The 19,504-nt window shown below is 44.1% G+C and overlaps 1 pseudogene; it reads right to left on the reverse strand.

The window, feature by feature from the left end:
* Positions 1 to 16,983: 16,983 nt before the first annotated feature.
* Positions 16,984 to 19,421, reverse strand: LOC102250444 (annotated as a pseudogene).
* Positions 19,422 to 19,504: the final 83 nt, after the last annotated feature.

Below are 19,504 nucleotides of genomic sequence, written 5' to 3' on the forward strand. Positions count from 1 at the left end.
TGGCCGGGTGGCTCAGTTGGTTGGAGCATCATCTCGTACACCAAAAGGTGATGGGTTTGATTCCCAGTCAGGGCACATACCTAGGTTTCGGGTTTGATCCCTAGTTGGGGTGTGTATGGGAGGCAACTGATAAATGTTTCTCTATCACATTGATGTTTCTCTCTCTCCTCCATCTCACTCTTCCTCTCTCTCTAAAACCAATAAAAACATATTCTTGAATGAGGATTTAAAAAATGTATATAAAAAGATAATGGTTCTCTTACCTTTTCTCTTTATTTAAGTTTCCTGGAAGGCAAATGTAATAACTAGAGAGCTCCACCAGCCTTCTTGGCTAGGGAGTGAGTTTTAACATGCAAGCCGCATTCAGTAGAGCAAAAAGATACAAGGAGCCTGGCGCCAGAACAATGTGAATCTTCCCTATTTCCCTGGAGAACCTAGCCCTGGATTTATTTCATAGGAATGAGAAATAAACCTGTACCTAGTATCAGTCACTGTTTTTCAGATCTTCATTTCTTACCCCAAGACCTCATCCTCTTAGGTACAAAGCACTATATCTATTTGTAATTACTGCAAGCCAGGACTCTACCACTGACTAACTGTATCAATTTGGGCAATGTACTTCCTAAATCTGGGCACTGTCCCTCACTTGCAGACAAAGATGTGACTGTGAATACTACAGCTCCACTGTGGGCACGATAATGCAGGCATGGTAAGATTACATGCTTTCCAGAAGTGGGGCACGGTTCCATGCATGTCAGCCAGTCTTCCAAAATTATACTCTGCATTTTCTGAATAACTTTGCCAGCACACTTACAATCCCCATAGCATCCTGTCAAGATTGATGGAGCTTGTGAAGGATTGCCAGACTCAGCTGGAGGCGTGATTTCTGTGAACTCACCAAAGATCCATAAGCTCCAGGAACTTCGGACTAGCTGATGAGCGCATTTATTCCAGTACTTTTTTATTTAATACAACTTCATACTGATCGGCTTCAAACAAAACATTGCTGCTTTGTGGCACTCCTCATCAGCTGTTGTAGAATTCTGCAGTTGGAAGGGGATTTAGAACTCAGAGAACTCAGCAACTGGATTTCACACGTGGGGAAAATAAGCCTCAGAGAGCAAAAATGATTAGTCAAGAGCCACCCAGATAAGCTCAGGTTAAACTGAGAGCTCCTGACTCTCAATCCATCATCTTTTCTCTAAACTAAGCTTTCCCAAAAGGTCACTGCATACTCCTTTCCTCTATTTGAACTTAATCTTAACTCCGTGGCATATACTGTATCTACTCATTCAGCATTTGTCTGAGTCCAAGTTTTGCATTGATTCTAGTCTTATTTCAATACATCTCCAGCATTAAATAAATAAATAAGTGTCCCTTTTCCCTTCTTGATATTTTCTCCTGAATTCCTAAAGCAAATGGCTTCTTTAATTATTATCCTTCTCTTTGGGCATTTATACTCTCTCCCAACCAGTTACTCCCCTCCTGCTTAAAAATATACTAGGCCTTTCCTATCTTTTTTGTTGTTGTTAATCCTCATCCTAGGATATTTTTTTATTGATTTTTAGAGAGAGTGGAAGGGAGGGGGAGAGATAGAGAGAGAGAAACATCGATGTGAGAGAAACGCATTGATTGGTTGCCTCCCACACATGCCCTGACCAAGGCCAGGGATCAGCCTGCAACTGAGGTACATGTGCCCTTGACTGGAATCTAACCAAGGCCAGGGATCAGCCTGCAACTGAGGCACATGTGCCCTTGACTGGAATCAAACCCGGGACCCTTCAGTCCATGGCTGACACTCTATTCACTGAGCCAAACCGGCTAGGGCAAGCCTTTCCTATCTTTGAGTAATTTATAGCATTTAATGTTTTACACAGAACTTATTGGGCCATTTGAGTTTCAACTTCTCCTTCATTTTCTGGGCAGCTTTGATTCAGAGATGTTAATTCCAGACCTTTTATCACTTCATTACTTTGTTTTTATTTATATTTATATGTCACTCTCTGACTCTTCCCTTTCCAGCCTTATCCCATTTTCCTTTGGTGGGTATGACATATCCTTGAATCCCCAGTAGCCGAGCATATATGAACTAGTCTATAAAATTTCTGAATAAAGAAATGAATACAATAGTCAGTTAGTGAACGGTTAAAAAAAATCATGATAACCACTAGAAAACCTGACTGCTCATTAACTATCCTTAAGTTGGAACTGGGTTGTCTATACAAACATATACATTAAAATACATAAAAAAGAGATCAATAGCTTTTTATGTGCTCATTGTGACTCAGTCTCTGTTCTAAGTACTGTACATGGTATTGCCTCAAATAATAATAATAATAATTACAGATAGTGCCCAGGATGTGCCAGGCATCATTCAGATCTCTTTAATCTGTATTCATTTATTTATCCTCAAAAGAACTCTAACAGAGACATAGAAAGAAATAGCTTCTGCATTCAAACAACAAATAAGTAGCAAAGTGAGAACTTGAACTTAGATGTTCTGACTCCAGAATCTCTACTCTTAGCCCCTCACACCACACTATTTACCAGCAAGGACCTCACAAGTGGAGTTGATGCCCCATAAAAATTATACTCTACATTTCATCCAAAGTACCATTCCCAAAGCATCATTCTTACCAGCTTGCATGGTGACTGAAATTTTTATTATTTATTATAATCTGTGCAGAAGGTACATTTGAAGAAAAGAAAATATCAACAACAACACCCCCTGCCCCCCACCCCCCATGTGTCATATGGGTTAAATGACATAAAGTTCTAACCAACCATCAACACTTCTGCATAAAATAGTTTATCGGATAATCAGATAATTGAGCCTTGACATACTCTTGAGGAAATAGAAGATGAGACAACAAATTGAATTTTAAGATGGAGAAGATAGAGATTCTCAGAATACCAAAAGAGTGGGAAATAAAGACAGAGTAGGAAAGAAAGTCCAAGAAAGATGGTTACACTGAAGAATACTTAAAGAAAAGAAGGAAAAATTTGAAAATTTGGACAAAAGAATTTTATGTTGCTTGGCCACTTTCCTCTCACCTAATAGTGCCTGATTTTGAATAGAGTTATTTTATTTTATATCCTATATTTCATTTTGTGGCATATCATTGGAATGAACAATTTCTTTCTCCAGCTGTAGCTGCTCATTTTAAGAGGAATTATTAATAAAAATAATTTAGATAGCTTTCTTTTACCTGGAAGAATAATCTCTAATTTTATAGTGTACGTCTAATGCAAAATGGAATCAAATATATAGCAATTATTTTTTTTTTAACATCAAAGTTTCCCTATGTACTAAAGTGCTCTTTCCTGTGAGGATCAAAATGTTGCTTCAAGATACAATCTTTAAGCTAGGTGTTTTTTTTGTGTGTGTGAGAGCCAATTTCTGCTTTTTATTTCATGCCTGCCAATGCTGTGCCTTTTAAGCTTTTAATAAAGAATAATTAGTTTAAGCAATATTTTCAGTAATCCCTCATGTATAGAACCTCAGGTTATATGTTTTATAAAGATATATAGCATCATTTTATATCCATTTGATTTTATGAGCCCTTCAATCAGTAAATCACTTTTGTTTTCTCTGTCCAATGAGGTTCTACATGTGTATTAGACACGAATTACCTGTTTTTCTTAGTAGTTCACTGGTTCTGTACACCATAAATCTGGGCAAAGAACTGCTGAAAATTTAAGCCTTCTTAATCTCGATGCTATACACACTGAAAAAGGAAAATTCTTCAGTGAACAGTAGCTAATTCCATGTATTTGGAAGAGCAATGGTATCAAGCATTTCTCTAATCCAGTGGATTTTAAAACAATTCAAAGTTCTACAAGAGTTTACTTACGTAACCTCAAGCAGCAGAACTTTCTCTGGAAACCTCACCCAGAAAATAGCCTTGTGTTTCCTTTCCTTTTAATAAAACCAAGTGGTAAGATTACGCCCTGGGTGGATACTTTCTAAATGTGCACTCAGAGGTGCTAGCAGGTATGTTGATCTCAGATGAACTTTAACTTTCATTCCACAAGGCACCATCATAGAAACAGAGCCTTTAGAGAAGTGCAACAGGACATCAAAATATGGCTCTTCCTGTCTGGAATTTCAGGCCAAGGCCCCAAAGCTGAGAATAACAAATGTAAAGTACTCCCATGGTTAAAGAAGATAGACCATTTATAAAGCAAGTCGCATAAACAGTTCTATCAAAGAAGAATTTAGTAAGTGGTAAGTGATGGGAGAGTGAGGGTTATTTAAAGAGAGAGTTACCCATTCCTGGGGAAGCCTTCTCAAGAGAGGCAGACTTCAAGAGAGCCACTAAGAGTGCTTGGCCTATATGCTCTGAATTCAGGAAGAGAAGAGACTAGACTCGCAGGGGTGGGCAAACTTTTTGACTCGAGGGCCACAATGGGTTCTTAAACTAGACCGGAGGGCCGGAACAAAAGCATGGATGGAGTGTTTGTGTGAACTAAAATAAATTCAAAGTAAACATCATTACATAAAAGGGTACGGTCTTTTTTTTTTTTTTAGTTTTATTCATTTCAAACGGGCCGGATCCGGCCCACGGGCCTGTAGTTTGCCCACGGCTGGACTAGAGCCTGGCCTAGGTCTAAAAAAGTGAAATGACTTGAAAGTTAGGCCAAAAGCCAACAGAAGATGCTGGCGACCAAGATCAACAGTAATTGATATAAATGTGAGGAGTCTGGCAGAAGGCTGACCAGGACTCCTTTTGATATTCACAGGGTGAATATCTACATTTTATTACCTGCTGCTGACTCAATGGCCTAAAGCAAACTCCCCCCAAACCTGACAATCTTACTGTTTGCTAAACATTACCATTGATATGTCTGTTTGCATTCCTAAAGGCAATTGTGTATTCTAGCTAATAAAAGCAGCTGGGAAAGGAGCAACAGGGAGAACTTGACTTCTTTAGTTGGGTTGTTCTCTGGTTCCCCCGGTATAAAAAATAATATTTCGTCTTGTGTATCATTTGCGCGTCAGCCCTCCCTCCAAGTCTTTGAACCCACGAAAGCCACGCTGGCCGTGGACTCTCGCAAGAAGAGAAGAAATTTGAGAAGAAGCAAGGGGGAACCTCCCTGCGCACTGAAAAAAAGGTATGTCTTTTTGTGGCACAGAGGTGGCCCCTGTAGGTGGGCTGCCGTGAGCCCTCCACAAAACAACCTGGAGTGCTAACCACCAGCACAAGACAATGGATTGTCGTGGCCAGAGGCTTGTGAGCAATTATATCTGGGTGGCTAGAGGAAATATTACTAATCCAGGGAACAGCAATTGGACATTCCAGCAAGACAAACTCCAAGGGACCCACAGAAGCATCCCATGAAATAAGCAATTGATCATCTGACAACTGAAAGGCATCAACACTTGATGCAATCAAATCTAGTAAGAATTTGTCTACCCCCTGGTATCTTTTCCTTCGCCTGCACTAACCCTGCAGGGTCCAGAGTTGGAAGAAAGGAGTAGAAGAGCAAAGTGGGGAAATAATAAAGAAACTATACCTGTCCTCTCTACATCCTGGGGTAAGCCAGTGTAGGGGAAAGGGTCAGGCTTAAAGCGGATAAGAATGAGAAATTTTAGTTTCAATTGTAGGTTGGTGGGTTGAAATAAATGAGATTATGCTTTCACACCTTATAGTGTCTTAAACCTATGACATCTTCTGGAAATTTTAAACAGAAATGAAGAAGAATGAGCCAACAGAGTAAAATACTATGGGGGATGTTGGGAAATAAAAAATTTGCCTTCAACTTGAACCCTAATGAGTACAACTCAATAAACTAGTTAGAATCATAGGGATTTAGAGGGAAGAGAACTGGAAATGCTGTGATTATAAACAAACAATTAGTTTCTAAAACATTGCAATATTCCTTATCACAAAGATCTTTAAGATGAAGAAAATCAACTTTAAAAAGCTTCTTTGAGCTTCAAAGCTCAAATAAACTATTCAACCACAACATTGGAGCTGAAAAGGGTCAATAGAGATTGGAGAGATAATGTTATAATGGATATTAACTACAAAGTAGTAGATATCAAATAATTTAACAGTGCTCACTTTGAACATTGTCTGGAAACAGTCAAACATGAAACTGATTGCATAGGTAACAGAGTGTTTGTATTAGTGTCCTATTGCGGCCATGACAAGTTGCATGGCTGGAGCAATACAAATTTATTATCTCACAGTGGGTCAGTAGTCTGATGGGCTCATCTGATTCCTCTGCTCCAGTGTCACAAACCCCAGATCAAGCTGTGGCAGAGCTATTTTCCCTACTGGAGGCTCTAGGAGGGAATTCAGTCCTTGTACTTACAGGACTAACATCTGCTTTCTTACTGGCTGATAGCCGAGGGCCATTCCCAGCTTCAAGAGGATACCTCATTGCTGGCTGGTGGCCCTCTTCTTCCATCTTCGCAGTTAGAAATGGCAAAGCACGTCCTTCTCACGCCTCAGCCCTCTCCTGCATCATCTATTGTCCTGTCTCTCTGCCTGCATCCAGGAAAGATGCTCTGCTTTTAAGGAGTCAAGTGATTTGATTGGGCCCAATTTAAGGATAATCCTCTATCTCAAGGTGCATACTCTTCATTACATCTACAAAATGCCTTTTGTCCTATAAGGTAACACACTCATAGTTTACAGGAATAAGAGCATGGCCATTGGTCTGCCTACCACAGTGTTAATGCCTGACGGTTTCTATCTTCATGGTAATGCAGGAGATTAGGTCTTGAGTTGAGAGTGAAGTAGGCAATGGTGTAATTGAAGGACTGAAGGAAGAACTAAGATTCAGAATAGCTAGAGAAAGGAGTAAGAATAGGAGTAAATTGGGAATTATTAAAAACAAAACAAGACCTTGTGGTGGGGATAAGGGATCGAGGGTGAGGCACCATTTGGCAGCAAGCCATGTATCACTAGGAGCCATGTAATTACACACTTGCTGATCCGATAAAGCATTGCTAATTCAAAATTATATATACTTGCTCTTCTTTGGGAACTCACTTGTGTTTGAATAATTTGCATCATGAATTCTTAACCCTGCCTCATCCCCCTTTTATTCTGCAGAATGCAAACAAAATTGTATATGACGTAGGCATGGTAGCATTTGACTTAAGAAGAAAATGACAGGATTAGACACCTGGATTTTAAATAGCCAGACCAGTTCAGATGCTCCTTGTTAATAGTGTTCCGGCACTATTTTTTTCCTCTAGCAGTTTTAATGGCAGTACTAGAATATCAGTGATCAACAGCTTTGAGATGGCATTGGTAGAAAGCTCATTGGACAGAATTAAATAAATGTATTTCTGAGGTAAGACTGTCAGAATTACAGCCGTATTTAAATGGTGTTTTAATGAATTAACACTTTTGATCTAAAAATCTGGGAACTAACCTAATTTGGGGATAAGAACCTCTATCTTGAATGTGGCAGTGGGACATTTTTCCCTTTCCTGATCTCTTTACAAGACCCCAACAAATAAATTAACTTTTTTAAAATGGTTATCATGCTCATTATCTCTCATTACTACATAGCTAGGGCTGCTGAAGAATAGCAATACTTTTATTTTCCATTTGATAGAGCATTGATTTTTGGTGGAAGGAGAAACAGCAGTAGGGGTTGGGGAGAACAGAGGGAGGAAGAAAAGTCTCTGACTTTCCAGGAAACTGATGAGATTAGAAAAATTATATTCAATATGTAGCTTAATTTTATATTTTGGGGAAAAAATGCTTATAAATTTTGAAATATGAATATAAACTGAAGAGCAATTGAGATCCTTAAATTTAACCCCAAAAGAGTTTTTTAAAAAAAATACTAGAAAGTACTAATTTAGAGAAGACTCTCTAGTTTTCTTTAAGTTTTATTTATTTGGTTGGAAATTATGGGTCTGTGTGTCCAGTCTGGATCATCAGCCTAGTTCATCCTTTCCTGAAGTGGGGTGTGTGTGTGTGTGTTTGTGTGTGTGTGTTGCTTTTATGTTTTAACTAGAGGCCTGGTGCATGAAATTCGGGGGAGAAGGGGGTCCCCTCAGCCCAGCCTGCACCCTCTCCAATCCGGGATCCCTGTCACAATCCTGGACCGCTGGCTCCTAATTGCTCAACTGCCTGCCGGCCTGGTTGCCCCTCATGCCGCCCCCCCCCCCCACCGGCCTGATAGCCCCATGCAGCCTGCTTGTTCAGTCATTTGGTTGTCCCTAACTGACCCCCCTGCCGGCCTGGTCGTAGGCAGCCATCTTGTGAGGGTGTGAGGGTTAATTTGCATATTACCTCTTTATTATATAGGATTTTCTGGGGCCATAATCTTTATTCTGCCTCAGGCCATAGTTGGGCCTGACTTATGATTGATTGCCTTTGTCCACCCCTACAAATTAACCTGAATTCCAGTGGGCATAGCGTATAGTAAAACTGGAAATATCTTTGATCTGTCACTCTGAAACAGTGATTATGGTTTGGTCAACAATTGCTGACTCTGGAAAGGTGAACTTTAGAGCTATAAAGGAAAGCTCAACATAGTACACCATTGAAAACGGCAGGGACCCAAACCATCAGGCACTTATCTGTGGCAATAGAAAGTGAAAATGGTAGTACTGTATAAAATAGCAGCCCCATGTAATGTAGCCAGAAGTAGTAGCTTTATCAGAAAGTTCACTCTTATTGTTCTCTGTTAATATAAAAATTAAAGGTGCTGTGAATATGTTGAAAGCTAAAAATTACATTACAATCCTGGTAACAAAGAGTGTGGATTCGAAAGTTATCTCCCCTCATTTCCCAGATCAGTACTGGAACAAAGGTTTAAAATGATCAGCTCTGAGTTTATTAGTCTTATCTCAGTATTATAAATTGAATTTCTAGTGAGGTTTGAATCTTTAATGGAAAAGTAAGCTCTCCTTCCTCCTTATTTTCTCCTTCCCATTCCTTCCCTTCCTGAAGAGTTCAGCCCTGAAGCCAATAGGTGATGTTGATTGAGGTAGATGTCTGTGCCAGGGTGAGGGGAGCTGCGATGACCCAGGGTCACTGAGTGCAAGTAGGCGAGGACAGTTTCCCCATGGAGGGTCAGCCTGATGCAAGGGCCAGAGCCCAAGCAGGACGAGGAGGGCATCACACAGGAGAGCAGCCTGGAGCATGAGCATGGAGCATTTGATGAGGTGTCCTCACGGGGAGTGCTGGGCATGGAATGCCAGAGCCTAAGTTGGAATGTCAGTCGTGGTACAAGTGGTCAGAGACTAGGTGGGACAAGTCAATATAGGGTGTCAGGGCTTGGATGGAGAAAAAGGATGTCCACACATGGAGGTGACCGGGTGTAGGGCATCAGAGTCAGTTGAGACTATGCTAAATGTCTTTGCGGGGTGTCAGGGGTAGGCTGACCTGGGGTGTAGAACCTAAACAGGGTGAGGGAATGTCCTTGCAGGAAAGTGTCCCCTCACAACAAGGTGAGGAGGGCAAGGTGAGGAAGCTCCCCTGGCGAGGGGTGTCAGCATCCAGGCAGGTGAGGGGGCTGTCCATATAGGAAGGGGTTTACACTTTACCTTATATCCAAAATAATCTCAAGATTTTTTACTCACTTATATTCATAAAGACCCTTTTTCTAAATAAAGTCACATTCATAGGTATCTTTTTTTTTTTAAATATGTGTTTATTGATTTCCAGAGAGAGGGAGAGAAACCAGTGATGAGAGAGAATCATTGATTAGTTGCCATCTGCATGTCCCCTACTGGGAATCAAGCCTGAAAACTGGGCATGTACCCTGACAGGGAATTGAACTGTGATCTCCTGGTTCATGGTCTATACTCAACCACTGAACCACACCGGCTAGACTCATAGGTATCTTTTGAAAGTACACTATTCAGGGCATCATGCTGACAACTTATTCTAAAATAGTTTAGAAAAAAAAATTTGTATTGTACTTACAAATTTTTTATGAGTTGAAGCTATTTCAAAATTAGAAAAAATAGGAACAAAGTATATGACTAGTTATGTTGAATTAGTCTAGTAATTCAACAGACCTTGGGTTGAGATCCACCACTTACCTTACTGTGTGAATTTTGGCAGGTCACTGAACCCATTTCAACTTCAGTTTCTTTGTCTACAAAATGGGCATAGTAGTACTTATTTCATAGATTTGTGAGAATTGAAACAATGGTTGTAAAGAGCTTAGCAAAATGCTTACCGCTTAGTCAGCTAATGAAAGTTAGTTAATATTATTATCATTACTAATATCATCAATATCCTTAAAATGATCTAATGTTTACTTTTATACAATAACTGAAGGTCAGAGATATGCTTGCAGTCTGATTAAAAATTCCACAACTTAGCAGGCTAGTAAGACTTCTTCTTCCTACCCTAGTTACCAAAACCATACATTCTTGCTTTCTTCTCATAATCGCAACTAATTGTGTCAAGCACTGAATTTGTGGAGTTTTGACCTTTAAATATCTTAATCTAATCATTCAAAGATCTGGGGATTCTCAGAAGACAGCCTTATTATCATGGTTAGGGAAGTGTCTATGTTGGTTATGTATCATTTAGGAGTACATTCAGTGACAAGAAAAGCAAATCTAGAGTGGCTAAAACAAATAGAGGTTCCTTTGTCTCACACAAGAAGTCAAGTCAAGAAGTAGGTAGCTCAAGCCTGGTGAGGCAGTTCACTGATGTCAGCACGAACCATCATGGGCATGTTAGCTTCTGTTCTTTATTGCCTTAGAGTCACAACATGGTTACAGTACATTGAGGTTGTAGTAGAGCTACTCTACAGGCATGACGAGAGGAGCACAAATAAAAGAGGGCTCTGATTGAGGCTGTCTTTTTATTTATTTTTAACCAAGAGAGCAAAATTTCCCAGAAACTTCTATCCACCAGACCTTCCTTATATCACCTTGGTTAGAACTGGGTCACATGATTTCCCAGAGATAAATCACCGTGGGGTGAGGGAAGGGGAAGAGGGATGGCATTACTGTAATTAATTCAGATGACTTATGTTATTGCCTGGAAGTGGGACAGGGACCAACTTTCAGTAGGACCACCTTGGCATATCTACTGAACATTCTATTCGTAGGGAAGAAGAGGAGGGGGGGGTGGAAGCATGTTGGCAATGGATGGCTTCTGTTATAATTAGTCATGACCATTTGCCAATCTTCAGAAATGAAATCCCAGCCTTTTAAAATGTAATATATTAATTTATCACCAGACCCTTTAAAAAAAATCAACCTAAGATTTACAAGTAAATTATGTTCCTGACTTGTTTACCATTTAAGCAATTGAGAGACAGTTTTTAAAAAAATATTGTTAGCATATTTTTCAGATATGAATATAAAATAGGATCACAGTGAATTCTTTTTAATCAAAGATGGGCTAAAACTATTAAATTAGTCCCATTTTGGGATGAAAAACTTTCAGTGTTGGAAAGAAGGAAACATTTTCATCATGTGAAAGAGATGAAATCCAATCTAAAGTCCTTAAGGAATAGAGGAGACCATGGTTCTGTCTTCAAGATCTGGGAAAAGCATAAAATAAGTAGAATATAAATCCAAAAACTATTCATCAACATGTCATTATAGAGATCAGCTTTGCAGATATGAAAGGACTGAGGCCCAGAGAGAGAAGATGAGGCATGTTGCAAGAGGCTGAAAATTACTAGAGGAGGTAGAACTAGGTCTCAGACCTCCTTCTTTTATCTGTAGCCCTCTAAGGCTGAGGCGGTCCAACAATTTGGAGAAAGGAATTTGTAGTGAGTTTTCTTGATTCCTGTTGAGAGGAGATAGGAAACTAGAGAAAATTCTTTGGAGAGTCTAACCTCTGGCTAGGAAAGGAGAACCAGAGCTGAAGGATTCTTAAATCATGAACACAGAGAGAAATAATATAGGTATGAATGCTTGGTTTTACATGGCCAGCAAGACTACTAAAATCCTAGACTGCTGGAGGCTAAGACCAGCAGGTCATAATAAATGTGAAAAGTCCCCAGAAGGCTGATGAACTTCATGATATTCAGCAAGGCTGAAAATCTGCATATTATTACCTGTTGCTGGCTGAACAGCTGAAGGCAATTCCTCTAAACTGATAATCCTTTACTGTTTACCAAACCTTACTTTTTTTTTTTTAGTTTCAATTTTTTTTTAAAAATTTCTTTATTGATTAAGGTATTACATATGTGTCCTTATCACCCCATTACTCCCCAAACCCCCCACACATGCTCTCACCGCCCTGTTGTCTGTGTCCATTGGTTAGGCTTATATGCGTGCATACAACATGGATGGAACTAGAGAGCATTATGCTAAGTTAAATAAGCTAGTCAGAAAAAGTTAAAAATCACATGATCTCACTCATTTATGGAATATAATGAACATAAACTGATGAACAAAAACAGATCCAGAGATAGAGAAACATCCATCAGACTGTCAAACCAAACCTTCCCTTTGATATGTATGTTTGCTTTGCTAAAGGGCAAAATCCTATATAATAAAAGCTTAATATACTAAGTGTCTGGTCGGCTATTCAACCAATCAAAATATAATAAGCTAATGATATGCTAAGACTGCTCAACTGCTCGCTATGACATGCACTGGCCACCAGGGGGAAGACGGTCAATGCATCAACCAGTTGATATGACGTGCACTGACCACCAGGGGGCAGATGCTCTGACCAGTAGGTTAGCTTGCTGCTGGGGTCTGGCCAATCGGGACTGAGCAAGATGGGCCAGACACTCCCTAGAGCTCTCCCGCAGCCCCTCCCAGGCTGGCCAACTTCCTGTGTTCCTCCCCGGTCCTGATCATGCTCCGGTGGGGTCCCTCAGCCTGACCTGCGCCCTCTCGCAATTTGGGGCCCCTTGGGGGATGTTGGAGAGCTGGTTTCGTCCCGAGGACGGAATGACCGGTCGCTATGATGTGCACTGACCACCAGGGGGCAGACGCTCAATGCAGGAGCTGCCCGCTGGTGGTCAGTGTGCTCCCACAGGGGGAGGACTGCTCAGCCAGAAGCTGGCTAGTGCAGCAGCAGTGGCAGGAGCCTCTCCCACCTCTGCAGCAGTTGGACATCCCCTGGGGGCCCCCCGACTGTGAGAGGGCACAGGCTGGGCTCAGGGACACCCCCTACCCCCAGTGCACGAATTTTGTGCACCAGGCCTCTAGTGTGTAAATAGAAAGCCATGGGTCAGAGATTCATAGAGCCCACTTCACTAGAGGGTGAGGCATCAACCTGGCTTTCCCCCATGCCTTCCAAATTTATATTTCTTGTCTAGTCTCTTCATTTATGTTGCAGCCCCTTCTCCATATTCCTGAACCCTTGCTGCAAAAAGACTGCAGCTCTAGACTTGTTCATTCTCTTCTTCCTGCACTTCTCTTTCTCTCTCTCTCTCAACATATGTTTATTAAGCACGTATTTCCTACCTGGCACAATCCTATATAAGAAAAGGGTAATACGCAAATAGACCGAAAGACAGAACAACCAACCAATCAAAGCGTAATATGCTAAGTCTGCTCAACTGCTTGCTGTGACATGCACTGACCACCAGGGGGAAGATGCTCTGACCAGTAGGTTAGCTTGCTGCTGAGGTCTGGCTGATTGGGACTGAGCAAGATAGGCCGGACATGCCCTTGAGCCCTCCCGTGGCCCCTCCCTGGCCGATCGTGCACCGGTGGGGTTCCTCAGCCTGGCCAGCACCCTCTCACAATCTGGGACCCCTCAGGGGATGTTGGAGAGCCAGTTTCAGCCCGATCCCTTTGGCCAGTCCCTTTGGGAGAGTGCCAGACACAGGGCTCATGGCTGGCGAGTGCTGCTGCAGCAGCACGAGTCTCTCCCAATCGGGACTAATTGGGAGCGAGCCCGCGGCAGGCACAGTGGGGCTGGGATGAGCAGGAGCGGCAGGTAGGAGCTGCAGGCGGCTTGGACTGTGGGTTTCAGTCCGATCCCTGCAGGCCACCCAGAGGCACCCCACCCATGCATGAATTCATGCATCAGTCCTCTAGTCTCTATATATAAAAGCCTAATGCGCAAATTGTTTGTCCAGGAGTTTGATCGCTCACTATGACGTGTGCTGACCACCAGGGGGGTGGTGCGGAATATGGCAGGCATCAGAGATGTGGCACTGGCAGTGGGTGGCAGTGGAGGTACGGCCAGCCCTGATGGGCCCTGATGAGAACGGGAACATGGCGGGATGGTGGAGCAGGTAAGCAGGCAGTGCCGGGCCAGGGCGGGTGCGAGTGGGGGCCTGATCACCTTGCGGATCACCCCGCAGATGGCGACCAGCGGCCAGCAGGCCCCGGGCTGGGCTGTGGAACTGGGGCTGGGTGGCAGAGACCAACCTCCCTCAGTGCCTGGGTGGTGGGCTGCGACTTCTCGCTGGCTACCTGGGGGTGGGGGTGACAGGGACGGGGGTGCAGTGAGAATGTGGGGTGTCCACTGAGCTCACTCTCACTCCCCCTGTTACCCTCCCCCAGGATGCCAGGGCTTGCACACTGGGGAAGCTCGTGCTCAGGTGCTGGGTGCCCACAAGGAGCCCGCCCCATACCTGTGCAGCCTCTTCCAGGTGAGCCAGGTGGCAGCCACCGGGACCGCAGGGATCGGTCGTGCTCCCCGTGGCTTTGTGCAGGAGCTGGTCTGTGAGGCCAGCCCAGAGAGACTGCGCTGCCTACCTGGCTTCCACACAGTGCTGCTGGGCAGCCCAGAGGCCCATGCTGCGCTCCGGCCCACGGTGTCTGGCCGTGCTCACCACATCTCCGTGTGGGGACTTGGGTGCTGTGACTCAGGTAGAGGGGGACATGTGGGGGCCCGGGGGCCCAGGTGCTGCCCAGGGCCCAGAGGTCAGCTGGGACCTGCCCTTCCATGCCAGATCTTGCACTTCAATTGTTGGCCAGGCCAAGGGACTGCACCCATGCATAAATTTTGTGCACTGGGCCTCTAGTAGGATATAAATTGAAATCTTACCTTCTGTACAAAGTATGTTTAAAATCTGCTTCTAGTTTTCTGAGAATCAGCTGTCTCACCATAGTCCAATGTAGCTAGTTTTTCCTACAAAATTAGAATGACTGTCTGGCTTCCCAGATGAGCACTAGATGAAACAGTTGGCTTTGGTTTAGGGGCCATGATTGTTAACACATGCTATTTTTACACACTCATTCTCGTGAGACACTTGTACAGATAGAAATCAAGGCAGATTTTGAGGGTTAAACAGCAGCATCCAATCTCCCATCTCAAATTTAGTCTGAGGCCTGTGTTTATTAATTAAGTAGAATGGAGAGCACAATTGCTCACGCTTTTGAAATATGCTACTTTTGAGGCTTTCCTCTTTTTAAGTTATTTTACTAGTAAATAGAATACATATAACTTAAATGTGTATACATGCCACAGTGCTAAAGATAAATTAGTGTGTATATGACTATGCTATATTGTAAAAGGGTAATATGCAAATTGACTGAATGGCAGAACAACTGGATGTTATGATGCTCACTGACCACCAGGGGGCAGATACTCAAGGCAGGAGCTGCCCTCTGGTGGTCAGTGTGCTCCCGCAGGGGAGTGCCACTCAGCCAGAAGCCAGGCTCATGGCTGGTGAGCGCAGTGGTGGTGGCAGGAGCCTCTCCTGTTTCCATGGCAGCGCTAAGGATATCCGACTGACGGCTTAGGCTCACTCCCCGTGCTTAAGCCCGTCAGTAGGACATCCCCCAACGGGTCCCGGACTGCAAGAGGGCTGAAGAACCCCCCCGAATGCATTAATTTCATGCACCAGGCCTCTAATCTGTATATATAAAAGCCTAAGTGACCCTTACGACCTGTCAGCTGAACGACTGGTTGACCGGTTGCTATGATGTGCACTGACCACCAGGGGGAAGACACTCAACACAGGAGCTGTGCCCTGGTCGTCAGTGCACTCCCACAGCCAATCTCCCGTGGCCAGCCACCTTCCCATGGTACCTCCCCCTGCCCAGCCAGCCCCTATAGGGACTGGGCAAGATGCCCCGATAGGCCCTGATCACCAGCCAGGCTGAGGGACCCCACCTGTGCACAAATTTGTGCACCAGGCCTCAAGTGTAAATATAAAATTACAACTCATAGCTTGTACATTGCTAAAAATGAATATCAATTTAGATCTGTAGCAGGAAAGGTTGATAAGCAATTTCCAAATAAAGAATTGCTTTGGGGTCAGTTGTGAAAGATGACAATTTATTAGGAAAAGAGAACTAACTAGTGAGGAGCATCTCCTCCCTGCCAAATGTTTTACATATCTACTTTTAAGTCCCATAAGAGTTGCATGAGATAACTTTTAATTGCCCTAGTTAATAAAAATAGAACCAATTCAAGAACTTCCCCAAGATCATACAGTTGGTAAGTGGTAGAGCCAGAATTCGAGCCCAGTTTTGTATGACTTTGAAATCTGTGTACTTGAGATGACAGCATCTTATTCCCCAACAAACAGCACAACTCAAGATCCAATGCATGAAATTACCTTTTATATGTAGAGGCATAGGAGAAATCTTCCTGGCCTCCAGCCAGGAGTCAATTATTTTTTAAAAAATTTAAATTAATTAAATTTTGTTGTTAATCCTCACTGGAGGATATTGTTTCCATGGATTTCAGAGAAAGTGGAAGTGAGGCGGGAGGAGGATAGAAGAGAGAGAAAGACAAACATTGATGTGAGAGACCTACATCAATTGGTTGCTTCCCATACATACCCCAACTGGGGCAGGGAATCTGCAACCCAGTTACATGCCCTTGACTGGAATTGAACCCACAGCCTTTGGATTGTGGGCCAGTGCTCTAACCACTGATCAACACTGGACTGGCCAGGGCAGGAGTCCCTTATTATAAACACCTGAGAAATTGGTGTTTTGTTTTTTAATATTCATGTATTTATTCTCAGAACATACAAACTCATCTTTTCAGAGAATAGAAAACAGAAATTCTACTCAGTAGCTTCAAGATGGACACAGCCGGCTCACCCTGACCCACATCTAAAACACTTCCCTGGGTGAGGGAAGCCGGTGGGAAGGGTGCTGTGTCAGGCAAAGATGGTCTCTTCCTGGCGCTTCTTGGTGAGGATGGTGCCTGGTTTGTGCTGGGCATCTGGGTGGTTGGCTACCTCTGGGGGGCAGGAAGACACCGGGCTCTCCAGGATGGCTTGCTTCAGCTCATAGAACACAGCAGAGTCCTCTTTGGTGAGGAAGGTGATGGCCATGCCACTCTTGCCTGCTCGTCCCGTGCGGCCAATGCGGTGAATATAATCTTTAATGTTTTTGGCCATATCATAGTTGACCACCATAGACACATCTTGGATGTCAATACCACGACCTGCCACATCTGTAGCCACCAAAATGTCCTTGGCCCCAGTCTTGAGGTTAGACAGTGCAAATTCTCGCTGCTCCTGGCCTTTTCCACCATGCAATGTACAAGCATTGTACCCCATCTTCTCCAGGGATTTGGCCAAAACATCACAGCCCTTCTTCTGGTTGACGAAAATGATGATGGGTGGGTCAAAGCCTTGCTCCAAGATTGCCAGCAGCTTTTTCCTCTTCTCTGACTCTGACATGAGGAAGACCTTCTGTTCCACACGTTCATGGGGCTTGCCTGCAGAGCCGATGTACACCACAGCAGCTCGCCGAAGATAGCTCTGTGCCAGACGCTCCACGGCTGGGGGCATGGTGGCCGTGAACATGACCGTTTGGCAGTACTTATGTTTTCCTGACTCAAAGTTGGCCAACATCTTCTCAGGGTCCTCAGCCTCATCCGTGTCCGGCTTCTGGTTGGTGACAGGCATGTGCTCCAGGATCTTCTGGACGTCTGGCTCAAAACCCATGTCATCATCCTATCTGCCTCATCCAGAACCACGTAGGTACAGCGGCTCAGTACCAGATAGAGGTTTTCCAGCACATCAATCAGATGTCCTGGGGTAGCAATCACAATCTCACAACCCATGAGCAGCCTGAAGCCCTGGTCTTCTCTGGAGATGCCGCCAATGACAGCCACAGTGGCTTCCCAAACTTGATGGTTTCTTCCTCAATCTGCTGAGCCAGCTCACGGGTGGGGGCCAGAATGATAGCATAAGGGCCCTGGTCTGACTCTTCGATCCTGTCAATTTTGGGAAGAGTAGTGATCCAGACCAGCAATGGAATAAGGAAGGCTGCTGTCTTGCCACTGCCAGTCTCAGCCACACCAATGATGTCACGATTCTGTAGCCCAATGGGAATTGCCTGACGCTGGATAGGTGTTGGTTCCTTGTAGCCACACTTATCAATGACCTCCAAGATGTATGGGGGCAGAGAAGAGTCTTTCCATGATCGGATGGGATTAGGGATCTTGCCACCTTTGGTGGTAATGCTGTAGTCCTCACGGAAGATCCGCCAGTCCCTGTCCGTCATCTCATCTAACTTCTTCTGGGACCAATGACGATCATCCCAGCGCTGCTTGCCTTCCTTCTTACGAAGTTTGCGGAGTCTTGCCTCCTCCTGCTAGTGTCCTCCTCTTCTCTATTAGGTCTCCATAGAAACGTGACTGTTCTCGTTTCTGCTGCTTTAGGTCGATGCCTGCAATGAAGCCTCGCCCCAACAACTGCACCTGGTGCGGTTCTTTGTACAGTGGGTTGTAGTCCATAGGTGTGTCCTCAGATGCCTCCCACTCAAAGACAAACTTGTGGTCATTGAGATGCCTCGTTCGGCGCCGCTTCTTAATGCCACCCAGGTAACGCTCCTTAATGGCATGCAGCTCCTTGCTCTTATCCTTCTCCTCTCGGATCTTCTGCCGCCCTTCCTCTTCCTCATTTCCATTGGTCTCCCGTTCCATCCTCTCCCTGCGTTCCCGTCGTTCTCGCTCCTGAGGGTCTTCCAACATTTTCCTGCCCAAGTCTCGAAACTGTTTCCTTTTCTTCCTCTCTTCTTCAAGCATCTTCTGCCGCTCTTCCACCTCCTGCTGCCGTCGCTTCAGGGCTTCCACCTCTCGTTCTGCTTTGGACAGGAACTTGGGCTTAGCCTCAGCTTCTTCCTCAGCCTTTTTCTTGGCCAGAAGTTCCTCTAGGGATAATGGCTGGGCCTTAGGCTTCTCATCACCATGTTCATCCTCGTCGTCCTTCTTAGAGTCTCTGTCTTTCCGAGATTTAAAATCTTTTCCTCCTCCAGGAGATAAACTGGATCATTTCCGGTCCTTGTCCCGTCTGTGCCCATCCTTATCCTGATCTCGGTCCTTCTTATTTCGATCCCGCTCCTTATCTTGCTCTCGGTGCCGGTGCCGTCATTCTCTTCCCGTAGACTTGGACCGGGAACGGGAGCGAGACCGGCTGCCCCCTAGATACCTATCCCTTGACCGATGCCGCTTTCTGTCTTTAGAAGGGGAAGATTTCCGATCCTGGTCTCTATCCCGTTCTCTGTCAGGTGACCAAGATCGCTTCCTTTCCTCCTTGGAAGGTGACACATCATGGTCCTTCTTGTCAGCCAACTCTCCTGCCATCCTTTTATTAGTATAGATTGCCTTTCTGTGGTTAGTTGTTGGGGTCCATCCCCAGCAGGTCCAGGGGTTCCCAAAGGTGTGGA

Source organism: Myotis brandtii, unplaced genomic scaffold (assembly GCF_000412655.1).
Source record: "Myotis brandtii unplaced genomic scaffold, ASM41265v1 scaffold371, whole genome shotgun sequence".
Lineage (NCBI taxonomy): Eukaryota > Metazoa > Chordata > Mammalia > Chiroptera > Vespertilionidae > Myotis > Myotis brandtii.